The sequence below is a fragment of the Cupressus sempervirens genome, chromosome 5 (genome assembly GCF_028749045.1).
Source record: "Cupressus sempervirens isolate cs-2001-9-10 chromosome 5, ASM2874904v1, whole genome shotgun sequence".
Taxonomy (NCBI): Eukaryota; Viridiplantae; Streptophyta; class Pinopsida; order Cupressales; family Cupressaceae; genus Cupressus; species Cupressus sempervirens.
Genome location: NC_143122.1, coordinates 133,861,482 through 133,875,261, shown reverse-complemented (window position 1 = coordinate 133,875,261; position 13,780 = coordinate 133,861,482). Strand labels below are relative to the sequence as shown.

General features: G+C 36.7%; 1 pseudogene; it reads left to right on the top strand.

Annotated features, from left to right (window-relative positions):
* LOC149554859 (mitochondrial carnitine/acylcarnitine carrier-like protein) overlaps window positions 1-13,448 on the top strand; it is a 76,897-nt pseudogene extending 63,449 nt beyond the window's left edge.
* The last annotated feature ends 332 nt before the right edge of the window (window positions 13,449-13,780 follow it).

Genomic DNA, 13,780 nt, shown 5'->3' with positions numbered 1-13,780 from the left:
TCAAACACTCCATTTTCTAATGGAGTCCTTATAATAGTTTTTTGTCTATGAATACCATTAGTGGAGCAATAATATTCAAATACACGATAGCAATACTCATCATCATTATCAAATCTGAGATATTTTAATTTCTTATCAGTCTCATTTTCAACCAAGCATTTCCATTTCTTAAAAGTTTGAAATACATCAAATTTCTATCAAAGGAAATAAACCCATACTTTTCTAGTTAAATCTCAATAAATTTAACATAATAATATGAGGCACCAAGGGAAGATATATAAGTTGGTCCCCATACATCTGTATGAAAAAGCTCTAATTTTTCATTTTTCTTTTCCTTTCCACTCTTCACAAAACTCACTTTGTTTTGTTTTTCATAAACACAACTTTTACAGAAATCCATATTGACACATTTCAGACCTGGTAAAACTTTCTTTGAATAAACTAATTTCATACCTTTCTCACTGATGTGCCCAAGTCTATTGTACCATTGCACTATATCAAAATCCACAACATTCATTTGTTTTCCCTACTCAACTACAACAACTATTCTTGAAAATTCATTTTTCTTTGAAACAATTAAAATAGAAAGAATTGTTGGTGTTTTAAAATGCTATAGGTTTCAAATTATACTGATGAGAACAAGATAGATCTAGGGGCAGCTAACTTCCATCCTTAATACATCTTTTCAAACATTGGTTCAACTATAAGGCTAGACCCTTCCTCTACTTCAGGCTTTGCAAAACCTAGGCGAGTGGACCTTAGATTCAATTAATATGGTACTAGTGCCAAAACATATTCCTAAATCTATAATCAATAGATTTAACCCTTATTTCTCCTATTAATTCATGCAATAACATAGATCTGCAGTAGCTAAATGCAAAATGAAATGTCCCTTTTCTGATTTTTGTATGATATTTCCAACCTCTAATCTGATTTTCAAAATCAAACAACTGATATCACAAAGATCCACCAAATTTCTCAAGAAACCCCAAATCGGGTATGCCAGAAATTGTGTCAAAAGCTTCACAGCTTCACAAATTATTAATAAATCTGAAAGTGGACATTTTTACAGAAATTTCAGCAGCATAACAGCCTAAAAAATGACATTTCCAGATCCGTATAGCCTTTACACAACAGTTCTCAAATGTAGGACAATAACTATGCTCATCGGGCTCTCGAAATTAACACAAAAATGCCCGAAAACACCACAAAAACACTAATAATCTATCTCAGAAGTTTAATCACATCCCAATACATATATTTAGCTCTATTTTAATACCTTAAAGTCTGAAATACAGCAACAACCCAAACTGATATGAAATACTCAACTGAAAACACCAAACTCATACAAAAAAACACACCCGAAAACTCACAAATCTGCACTGTTTAGCACAAAGGCAAACTCTGTATGAGCATGCACATGGAATGGCTTCAAAATCCCATCCTTAGCCTTCCTGGAAACCTGCAAACTCCCGTTCTTGGGTCTCCCTGGAAACTTGTAAACTCCCGTTCTTGGGTCTCCTTCTCCATAGGTTTGGCAGCCTCTGAAGAATAACAAAGAAAATGAGCAAAATCAAGTTCTGGAATATCCCAAAATGCCTCCAAACCCCTTAAAATATGGCATAACTGTAACTCATGTCCAAGAGAGGTTAATGAAACATATTTTAATAATAATTTTCATTTATTAGTCCAACGGTTTCCAAAGATTAACCCCCTTTTTCCGAAACTTCACTTTCTTGGGCCTGCCCGCCTTAGCAAAGATTATTATTTTTTAATTATTTGAAAAGGGGACATGACAAGTCCTCCCCTCCCAAACATTGCTTGTCCTCAAGCAATGGCTAAATAATAAACCAATCAATCCACCTGGATCCCAAATGTAGTCATGAACTATACTACTACCAATTAACACAGGCTCCTGCAATATCCTCTGCAATATGACCAAGAGGAATCCATAATCAAACAGACAATTATAGCTCCACCAAACTCCAAAATCACAACTTCCACAGTCAGAAACCCATGAGACACAAACTCTTAGAACATCAAAACCCAAGTAAAGTGGACTACCAACACAGTAAATACCATCAATGCATTCCACTGGCCTATACGGAATGTACAATCCAACTTTGCAACAATGGTGAATGCTCCCGAATGAAACTGTACCAAGTATGGAGAATCCACACACTATACAATGCTTGTAGTCAACACAACTCTGTAGATCACCGACCACTATCTCATAACCATAACTACCATGCACCCCTAATGGTGAAAAGCCATCACAAGATAAATAGCAAGAATTGGAACCCAAACTAAATTTTCCTGCCATCAACTCCTCAACACAAGGATCAAATGCTAACTAATGTACATATCTTGCAATATAATGTTGATAAAAAAAACCAACCTTAGTCAACAACTCACCATGAAAAAGTGATACAACCCACTGTGACTGATCACCAGCTAAGTCAGGAGATGTCATAGCCAAAGGAGTAGAATCAATAACAACACCCGCTGAAGCATCACTCTAAAACTCCTGGTCTAAGTCATGTATTATCAAGCTTTCAACTGTAGAACCTATCACCATGTCATGCCCATCACAACCCTCATCCTGAGGTGTCAAAACTATCCCATAACTGATGACAAGCATTAGGAACCAAAGTACATCTTTGTATCATCATCTCATCAACATGTACATCAAAGGTAAATTGATGAGTGTACCTCATAGTGTAATGCCGATAGAATGCACCAATCTCAGTCAGTGGATCAGACTGTAATCCAGATAAAACTAACTGCAATTGATCATTAACCATGTTGGAACTAACTACTACCTCCAAAGATATCACCAAGGGAGTAGTATTACCAGTAGGAACCATGCCAACTGCTGACTCACCAACATCACACATGATCTTTGATACATCTCTAGTCTCCGTGCCTTCAGTACTAGACCCTGTCAGGCATACAATAATCTGCTACAATACCCAACTCAACTAAACCTGACTCTAGTGGGAATGAACCTGATATGCCAATGTTAGTATCAAGGATGGATGCATCCCCATCTCCACTGTCTCTGACAATCTCAGCCATGGACATCCTCGAATCACCAAATACCATAGCTTGTGACTGTATAGAATCAGATAAAGACTGTAGTCGCTCTAACTCCATGGTCACCTTAGCCAAATGAAACTGTGACTCCTTGAAAGCCAACTGTGTACTCTCAAGAATCTCAGAAGTCACCTCAAGCTGCTCAGTAAGCTCACTCACCTCATCTTCCTTGGCCAACAATGCATCATATGCTGTACTACCCCACTCCATAAGATAATCTCTGTCAGCTACCAATTGCATATAATTCTGTCTCAAAATCCGAATAGCCTCCCATAAAGAGTGGATCTCTGTCAAGGAAAGATAACTTCCTTCCTGCTCATCACTAGTAGGAGAACCCCATCCATAAACTGCTAACAACTAACGAGCAGCATCAAAATGTTGGCAAGTGATAGCAATGTCTCGGTCACTAACTCTCAACTGATTAGACACATGATGGCACTGGCTTGACTGTCTCCTACAAACCTCCTCTAATGCACTGTCTAAAGGAGTATCCTCAAAGTTACTAATCTCTAGAGTATTACCATCCATGTCCTATGAATCAACTCTAAAGCTCATATCAACATACGGAGTATCAAAAACTGTAGCACTGCTGTCCAACTCCTCTGTACCCAAAGAAACTAAGTCTTCAAAATTGCCCACTGCATCCTCCTGGATGTCATCAATGCCAATATGATCCTAGGACTCATCTATACACACTGCCAAATAGAAATCCAGTCAACTTATCCACCTTAGCTGGGTCGAACAACATGTCATTCATTATACGTTGGTGCTCAACCAACTGTTTAGACATGTCATGCCTTATTTTCATAAGTTTATCTCGAATGTCTAAATAACCATCCTTTCTACTGTTTTGACTCTGGATATCAATTGTCCAAGATTGTGTCCTCTGAGACTCTATACTATACCTGTCCATTCTGGATAAAGTAGAGTGTAACCCCAATAGGATATAACTTCTTCAAACACCAAGAACTAACATGCAAATGATTAGAAGTAGCATGCAACCATAGATTTTGACATGCAACTGATTAGAAGCAACATGCAACCACCAAATTATGACATGCAAGATTTGGGTAGTTGTCAAAAATGACATGCAAGATCTGGGTAGTTGTCAAAACTGACATGCAAGATCTGGGTAGTTGTCAAAACTGACATGCAAGATCTGGGTAGTTGTCAAAACTGACATGCAAACTTCTACAACCACCAAATTCACCAAGAACTAACATGAAAATTATTAGAAGTAGCATGCAAACATAAATTTTGACATGCAGCTGATTAGAAGCAACATGCAATCATAAATTATGAGATGCAAGATCTGGGTAGTTGTCAAAACCGACATGCAAGATCTGGGTAGTTGTCAAAACTGACATGCAAACTTCTACAACCACCAAATTCACCAAGAACTAACATGTAAATGATTAGAAGTAGCATGCAACCATAAATGTTGAAATGCAACTGATTAGAAGCAACATGCAACCATAAATTATGACATGCAAGATTTGGGTAGTTCTCAAAACTGAAATGCAAGATCTGGGTAGTTGTCAAAACTGACATGCAACTTCTACAAACCCTCAGGCTGGCAAGATCATGGCTCTGATACCACTAAAATGTCCCTTTTCTGATTTTGTATGATATTTCCAACCTCTAATCTGATTTTCAAAATCAAACAACTGATATCACAAAGATCCACCAAATTTCTCAAGAAACCCCAAATCGGGTATGCCAGAAATTGTGCCAAAAGCTTCACAGCTTCACAAATTATTAATAAATCTGAAAGTGGACATTTTTACAAAAAATTTAGCAGCATAAAAGCCTAAAAAATGACATTTCCAGATCCGTATAGCCTTTACACAACAGTTCTCAAATGTAGGACAATAACTATGCTCATCGGGCTCTCGAAATTAACACAAAAATGCCTGAAAACACCACAAAAACACTAATAATCTATCTCAGAAGTTTAATCATGTCCCAATACATATATTTAGCTCTATTTTAATACCTTAAAGTCTGAAATACAGCAGCAACCCAAACTGATATGAAATACTCAACTGAAAACACCAAACTCATACAAAAAAACACACCCGAAAACCCACAAATCTGCACTGTTCAGCACAAAGGGAAACTCTGTATGAGCATGCACATGGAATGGCTTCAAAATCCCATCCTTATCCTTCCTGGAAATCTGCAAACTCCCGTTCTTGGGTCTCCCTGGAAACCTGTAAACTCCCGTTCTTGGGTCTCCTTCTCCACAGGTTTGGCAGCCTCTGAAGAATAACAAAGAAAATGAGCAAAATCAAGTTCTGGAATCTCCCAAAATGCCTCCAAACCCCTTAAAAGAGGGCATAACTGTAACTCACGTCCAAGAGAGGTTAATAAAACATATTTTAATAATAATTTTTATTTATTAGTCCAACGGTTTCCAAAGATTAACCCCCTTTTTTCGAAACTTCACTTTCTTGGGCCTGCCTGCCTTAGCAAAGATTATTATTTTTTAATTATTTGAAAAGGGGACATGACACAAAACAATGCAATTTATAAGCTGAGTGAGGGATAGACTTTTTAGCTCTTCAACATGAAAGGGGGAAAAATATTTGATTAATAATGTTGAATTCAGCAAAACCCCTAATATGTAGCAGTAAGAACTAATGATCGTGTAGCTAATCAGTGCCTTATCTATTGGGAAATTCTATGAATCAAACACATACATATGGATACTTGATACCTATTCATATATTTAGATATCTGATCTATCCATTCACCTTGTAAATAGACATTGTGTTCAATCTAAATCTCATTCTTACCTGATATCCTCCTCAATAAACTTGCAACCCTGTTGATTTCTCTGAAGCATTTACATAACTCCTTGAATTATAAGTAATAATGAAACAACATACAACCTTAAGGGATGACAACTATGACCTAGGATCTTTCTTCAAAGATCATAAAACATTGAAAGTTACTAATAAAGGAGACAAGATTTAAAATGAAACTCAACACCTGTTGTTCTTTGTATTGATTCCTTGAAATAATACATTCATATGCATGAAATCAAAACATAGAAACACCTAATAGATCTCATGTTGTTCATACAAGAGAAATTGATAAACAAAATGTGGTGTCACAATATTGGGAATACATCAAAACTGGAACCAAAACATGGTATCATAGCAGTGAGTAGTTTTTCTCCAAAAAAATGGAACCAACACTTACAAAGAGAAAGAAAAAAAAATTATATAAAAGAAAAGAAATCCCAAATTTGATCAAAAGATGACAAGTGTCCCCTCAAAATTCTCTCCCAAGAAGTTGAAAAACTTTTCTCTACCCTCTCTCTATAACTGCATATCAAATCCTCATTATTTTGGGTTCCAAAAGCATAAAGTATTTTAGGTATTTTGATGGAAATCATAACTGTTTGCAAAAGACAAATTTTTTGGGAAATTACATCAAAATCAAGTAAATTGTGAAATACTTGCAGCGAAACACATCATTATGCATCAAAATCTGAAGAAACTGAGCCAACAAAGTATGTCAAATGCATCCCAACTAAATTCTTTAACTACAATGATGAAGTCATTGCTTGTAATTGAGCATTTTATTGAAAACACAAAACCCCCTATAATATGCACTAGTAACCACTTGTGCTAAAACTAACTACATAATCAAATAGTTCATTTCCTCCTAGTTCCAATGATATATTGGAGTGCCTATTTTGAGCAAAAATTACCCCTGTTATGCCCCTTTGAAATTCAAGCTCCCATTCATGACTTTCATAGCTCTTTGCAAAATTTAACCTTTTACTATAGTTTCAAACTATAGAATAAATAAGATTTTATTAAAAAAGGAATTGCATGTAGTTTTAAGGGAAAAATAAATAAAATATTAAAATTTATTCTTTTTTGAAATTTCTCTCATTTTCTATTTGGGTTAAACCTAATGCCCAACCCTTGCCATGTGTTGATATGTGATTGGTTGACTACTATGACACCTGTCATCTCATTGGTCTTTTAGTTTTTCCATGTCACCATGCCACATCATCACCTAGTCATCAGTCCACCTCATCATACCACATCAGTGCCACCTTATCACCATCTCACTACCATGTGTCAGCATCTCATTAGGTCACCATGTTGCTATGTTAACAGTCATGCATCTTCACCTTGGTGACATGGCGACAGCCATCAGATGCACCATGTGTCACAATCTAGTGCGCCAGAGAAATCTTCTTGCCACATAGTGTCATTTGTCATTGTACTTTATCCACCACTTGCCATGTGTCACTGTCTGATTTGTGCTGATGTCACTACATCATCCAACTGGGACTCACAACTATCTTGTTGGATTTTCATGGTTTTCTGGCAAGTCACTATGTTGCTACTAGAAAGCCTCACCATTTTTTGGTGGCAACATAGTGCATTGCCTAATTTTTAACTTTTTTAGTGGCTTCCATGTCATCACACTTTGTCAAAATTTATTGGTTCTTTCCTCTAGCTATCAACAACTGGATCAGATGGGGTCCCTACACATGAGTCAGCGGCTTCGAAAGCTATGTGTCTCTTAAGACACTTAACCTATAAGTGTTCTTGTATATAAATATTATAACATCTCCCCACTTTGTGCATGTGGGGTTATTTTTGTCATGCCTCTAAATTTAATACGACAAAGTACGACTAATAGTTTTTTTTTTTGAACTACTAATTCACTCGCATCAAGGTTTAGTTGACAAGATGTTAGATCTAATCCAGTTTCGCATAAACACTATGTTTGAATTGTCCACATTGATTAATAGTTGTAACTTAGTGCTCTTGAGTTGCAATCTAGAATTGTGCATTATAAGGCAAATCAAGATTGATCCACAATTACTTAAGATTCACTACATCTACTAAGTCTAAATTGAAGAGAAGGAAATTGATAAAGTTCTTTTCAATAGTTTCTATAGGTGCAGTTCGTTCACATTATTAGATGATTTACTAAAGAGAATATGGTTACAGATATTTATTTATTTATCATTATTATTTTTATAATAAAAAAGATGAATAGAAATTTATGTTTAATGTTTTCCCATGCATTAAATTGAATATGTCTATTAAAATATACACCAATGTTTACATATGATCCCCTTCATTTTGTTTACTAAGAAAACTCAAATGCCACAGTTTTAACTATAATCTTAATTATTCATTTCTTAAATTCAAATTTAAATAAATAGACTAGACAAAAAAATAATTTTGTTAATATAAAATTTGTTCCTATATTAAAAACAATAATTATAGTAATCATCAACCCAAACTACCTATAAAAATTTTGATGGTTATTTAAACACTATGTTTCTTTCTTAAAAATAAATAAAATATTTAAATATTTTTATCCAAAAATTAGGAAATGCATCTAATTACTTATCATGACATGAAAATTAAATCTTATCAACTTATTTATTCTAAACTTCTAAACTTCTCAAAAACCTATTTCATTAATATTCCTATTACCTATGCCTATACCTAAACTTCTGCAATTTCAAATATTGTTGCTGCACGTGGGGGCCTTCTTTCTTCCATACGTGAGAGGAAAGAGTCAAATATTTAATATATGCCTAGGCTAGATGCCTAGAAGGGGGAGCTAGTCTTATCCAAGGGAAAGAGTTTATTAAAGATCTCTCTTTTTTTGCATTAAAAAACTTAGAACTTGCTGCCCACGTTTGCAGGCCTAAAGACACAAGGGGAAGGAGGAAGATGGTTGAAAAGACCACCCCTCCACCATATTTATTGCTTCACCAAGCTGGGCGGCTTTAGGCCCAAGGAGGATGCAGATAAAGTGTATGATTATTCAATGTTTTAATCCCATCATTGCCTCTTTTTCTACAAGTCAAAGACTAGGGTAGCTGGGGGATGTGACTCACCCTCTTGACTAATGAAAATATGTTTATTATTATTATTTTTTAATTCTTGCAATTCTGACACAAATTTTAATGCTCCTGGTTGCCTCCTTAGGAGGGAATATATAAGCTAATATACATGCAAACAAGTTGAGTTTCTTATTAAATTTATGATTGGACCCCTACCTATTTTCATATATTTTAAAAAAGGCTATGCTATTCTAATATTAATATCTTATTGACTGTATTTGCAAAAATCATTACTCGAAGTTCTTCATACATTTTTCAGAGACTAAAATTGCACCTATAGGTCTCATTTTAACTATGAAGCTAACTGTTGTTTTTTTTCTTTTTTTTTTTTTGGCTAAAGAAACCAAATTTAGAATGAAACTCAAGAAGTTGTCAACTAAAATTTCATTGTAGTAAATGCTCAATTATTTTACTGCAATTCAAGTCCATAAATTGTAACTATCTACATTCATTCTATCAATGCATATCTTGCATCTAATTCATTCTCAATTATAACATAAAACTTCTACCTTGTTGTCATGCAAGAAAGGAGATAAAATAAACCACAAGATGACAATTGCTCCACTCATGCTTGTAGTATACCATGTCACAAATTCTTTCCTCCAACACATTCTAATCTTTACATATAAGTAAGACAATATCACTACAACATAACCTTCCTTACATAATCCTTTCTAATTACTTTCCACACCATTCAAGCATGAACTATATCAATCTAAACATAATGGAAAGACCATGTATTATATAATTGTAACAACTTCATGCTCTATGGACATATGAAATGGAAGCAACACTACACTTTGCAATACAATTTTCTTCTCATAACTAGTGGAGTTTATCTCTCCATATCAACACAATAACAATGAATCTCCTCCTTAGCAAGAAATAGACTTCCTAACATCAAGCTTCCAATACTCTTCAAATGATTACCTGCACAAGGAAACAAATGGGAAACCATGGAGGCTCACCTCCCAACCTTGGCCTCAAGGAGGCCACCCACCGAGCTTGAGGAAACAAGACATAAACGGTTGCATTCCTCACAGTCCCATGCCATGCAAATACACCACAATAAAGTCAAATTTAACACAAGACATCACAACACATCCCTTCCAAGGTTATGCACTAAGATTCAACAAATGAATCAAGAAACAGGTGAATGTGGGCTCTCATCATGAGGAAGATTGCATAACCTTTCATTCACAATTTGCACATCTTTTCAATATCAAAATGCCCTTTCGGGGCCATTAGCATGTTCCCTTCTTCATACCACCTTGTACCTCCCAAGATGCAAGAGAGCTAGATAATTTGCATGCCATAAAACATATTCAATCATCTCCACACAAGGGAGAACTCCTCAACTCATGTGTGAGCCCAACTAACCCCTTCACCCCAGGCATCTCTTCCCTCCCAAGGGTGAGTGATGCCTCACACCAAATTCACAAGACATATAACATGAAGCAACAAATTCAAGAAAGACTCCCACAACACTACCCACATGCAGCATACAACAAGATCTACTCACAAATACACCACAAGATACCACAATCCCATCATGCAATGAACCACAATCCCATCATGCAATGAAAACACCATTCTAACCTACATGCAAAAATGAAGAAACTTCATGGATCATGTTACCAACCTTCCTCCAAGAAAGGCAATGAATACTTGCAGTAGAGCTCCCTTCTCTTTCTTCAACCTTATTAGTCTCTAAAAGTAGAGAGTTGCCAAGTGAGTTTCAATTTAACCACGTCTCTATTTATAACCCTCTTATTTTCGGATTCAATGGAAAATGTCATTTTCATTGGGTCTCCTAGGTCCACTAGACACCATAGAGGTCATAAATAACCCTTTAACCTATAGTACTAACATGGGTAAGGTTAGTTTTAATCACAATTGGCCTTAGAGTTACTTTATGACCCTTCTAAAGCTAGGCAATTCAAATTTCAAATTTCTTTTCCTAAGGTAATAACCTTGTCCCCTTCTAACTAAGGCAATAATCAAGTTTCCCAATGGAGGCATATAACACGAAGCAAGGTGGCCACATGATCCATTAATGAACAACATGTCATTTCCCCATAACCAGTACAAGTGTCAAGTGACACACACAAATGCACTAAAACGTTACTCGTAACACATTCAAATCTATGCATGAAGACCTTACCACACACATACATCACACATTCACGAAATAAGCACATCATAATGAGGTTTACGAATCTTACAAAGATTCACCTTTGAAGAGTCATTAAACATGTGTCTATGCCTTGTTTCCCCGTAAAATTTCCATGGTTCAACTTCCTGCACATCAAACTCGAGCATCAGCAGTCCAAGGAATCAAATAAGCATATGTAATGTAAATGAAGATAACAATAATATCTATATTAACATAATTCAAATTAAATATCCTTTCCTTTCATAAGCATCATAATCAAACTAATATTCATCCATACACTGAAAATTAACATTTTTCCTTGCATCAAAATCTGATAATATTATATCATAGAACTGCTCCCAAAGAGGTCCAAATACTTCCTATACAATAACAGGTTCTTTAAACACATACAATGTACAACACTGCAATAGTATCAAATCTATAGATAAGGCAAATCCACTATCTATCTAAATTTGTCAAAATATCAAAGTCTCGAATTATCAAAATGTACACAAAACATCTAAGCTATAACGGGTCAGGGTGAGGCCTCACATCCTCCCCCCCTAGGCATGAACTTCCTCCTAGAGTTCATCAAAAAAATATGGGTACTGTACTTTTATCTAAGCTATATCCTCCCATGAAGGTGAGACCTCATCATAACAATCCCACTGGACCCTAACTTGGTCTAGCTCTTTGCCTTTAAGTGTGAGGGTCCATCAAGCCAAAATGTGAATGGGCTCCAATGTCATCTGTTCGTTTGACTCCACCTGTAAGCATCTCAATCTATGATGTGAGACTCGTCATATCCATACTTCCTCAATATAGATACATGAAATACATCGTGAATGCATGACAGGCTAGGTGGCAGAGCTGAACGATAAGCAACTGGCCCTATTTGCTCTAAGATCTCAAAAGGGCCCACAAAATGAGGTGCTAACTCAGAGCCTTTTCCAAAATGGATTGGACTCTTATGAGGTCGCACTCTTAGAAACACTTTCTCTCCAACCATGTACACCCTATCCTCCCTCTTAGCATCTGCATATTTCTTCTACCTATCTTGGGCTTCTTTGAGGCTTTGTCTGATCAAACCTACTTGCTGCTCCATGTCCTTGACCAACTGTGGCCCTATGGATACCCTATCTTCAATCCTATCCCAACTTAAAGGTTTCCTGCAAGGCCTACCATACAAGGCTTGATAAGGTGGCATGCCTATAGAAGTGTGATGTCCGTTGTTGTAGGCAAATTTTGCTAGGTGTAGGTACTCTTCCCACTTGGACTGATGGTCCATCACATACATTCATAACGTATCTTCAAGAATTTGGTTAACTCTCTCTGTTTGCCCATCTATTTGAGGATGATAAGTAGTGCTAAAGTTGAGTTTGGTTCCAAGTGATGTCTGCAACTCCCTCGAAAAGGATGATGTAAACAAAGAGTCTCTATTAGATATTATCTTACGAGGTATGCCATGGAGTCTAACAATATTTTGCAAGAATACCTATGCCACTACGGGCGTTGTGAAGGTGGTGCAAATTGGTGAAAAGTGAGCAACTTTAGTCAAAGTGTCAACGGTCACCATGATGGCATCGTGACATTGAGAAGACATTGGGAGACCCACAATGAAATCCATGGAGATAGTATCCCACTTCCACTCGGGTATCTCATGTGGCTGTAAAAGTCCACTTGGATGACCGTGTTCTGCCTTAACTCTTTGGCACTCTAGACACCTTGCAATGATGTTGGCAATCTGCATTCTCATTCCTGGCCAATGATATAATTGCCTCAAATCTACGTGAAGCTTCTTAACACCTGGATGTGCTGCATAGAGTGCTCTATGAGCTTCCAAGATAATGAACTCTCGTAAGTCTCCTATGGAGGGTACATAAATGCGGCCCTTATGTCATAATAGGCCCTCAGAATCTAATGAATAATCTAGGAATTTACCCTCAGGGGATCTCTGAGATTGGGCTATCTGGAAAAATTCTACATAGAACTCATCCTTAGGTAGGTGATGCAAAATGCGCTCCCTCAAATCTGTACCCGTAACCATTGAAGCAAGCTCATGATGTCATCTACTCAAGGCATCCACCACTACATTTTCCTTACCCTTAATGTAATGCACATCAAAATCATACTCACATAGGAACTCCGTCCATCTTCTTTGCCTAGCATTAAGATTTGGCTGTGTGAAAATATACTGCAGGCTCTGGTGGTCTGAATGAAGTTCAAAGCGTCGCCCTAGAAGGAAATGGCACAATCATGCCAATGCATGGACCACTGCTGCAAGCTCAAGATCATGAGTAGGGTAATTAAGCTCATGCCCCTTGAGTTTCCTTGACTCGTAAGTTATGACTCAACCCTCCTGCATAAGGATTGCTCCTATTCCATCCAAGGAAGCATCTGTGCAAACTACAAATTCCTTTGAAGGGTCAGGTACTGCTAAAATGTGTGCACTTGTAAGTGCTCTTTTGAGCTTCTGAAAGGCTTCTTCAAAGTTTTTTTTCCACTCAAACTTTTTCCCCTTCCTCTGCAGGGAGGTAATAGGGTGAGCTACCTTAGAGAAACCTGCCACAAATCATCTATAGTATCCTGCTAGCCCCATGAAACTTCTAACCTCTGAGACATTGGTAGGGGCT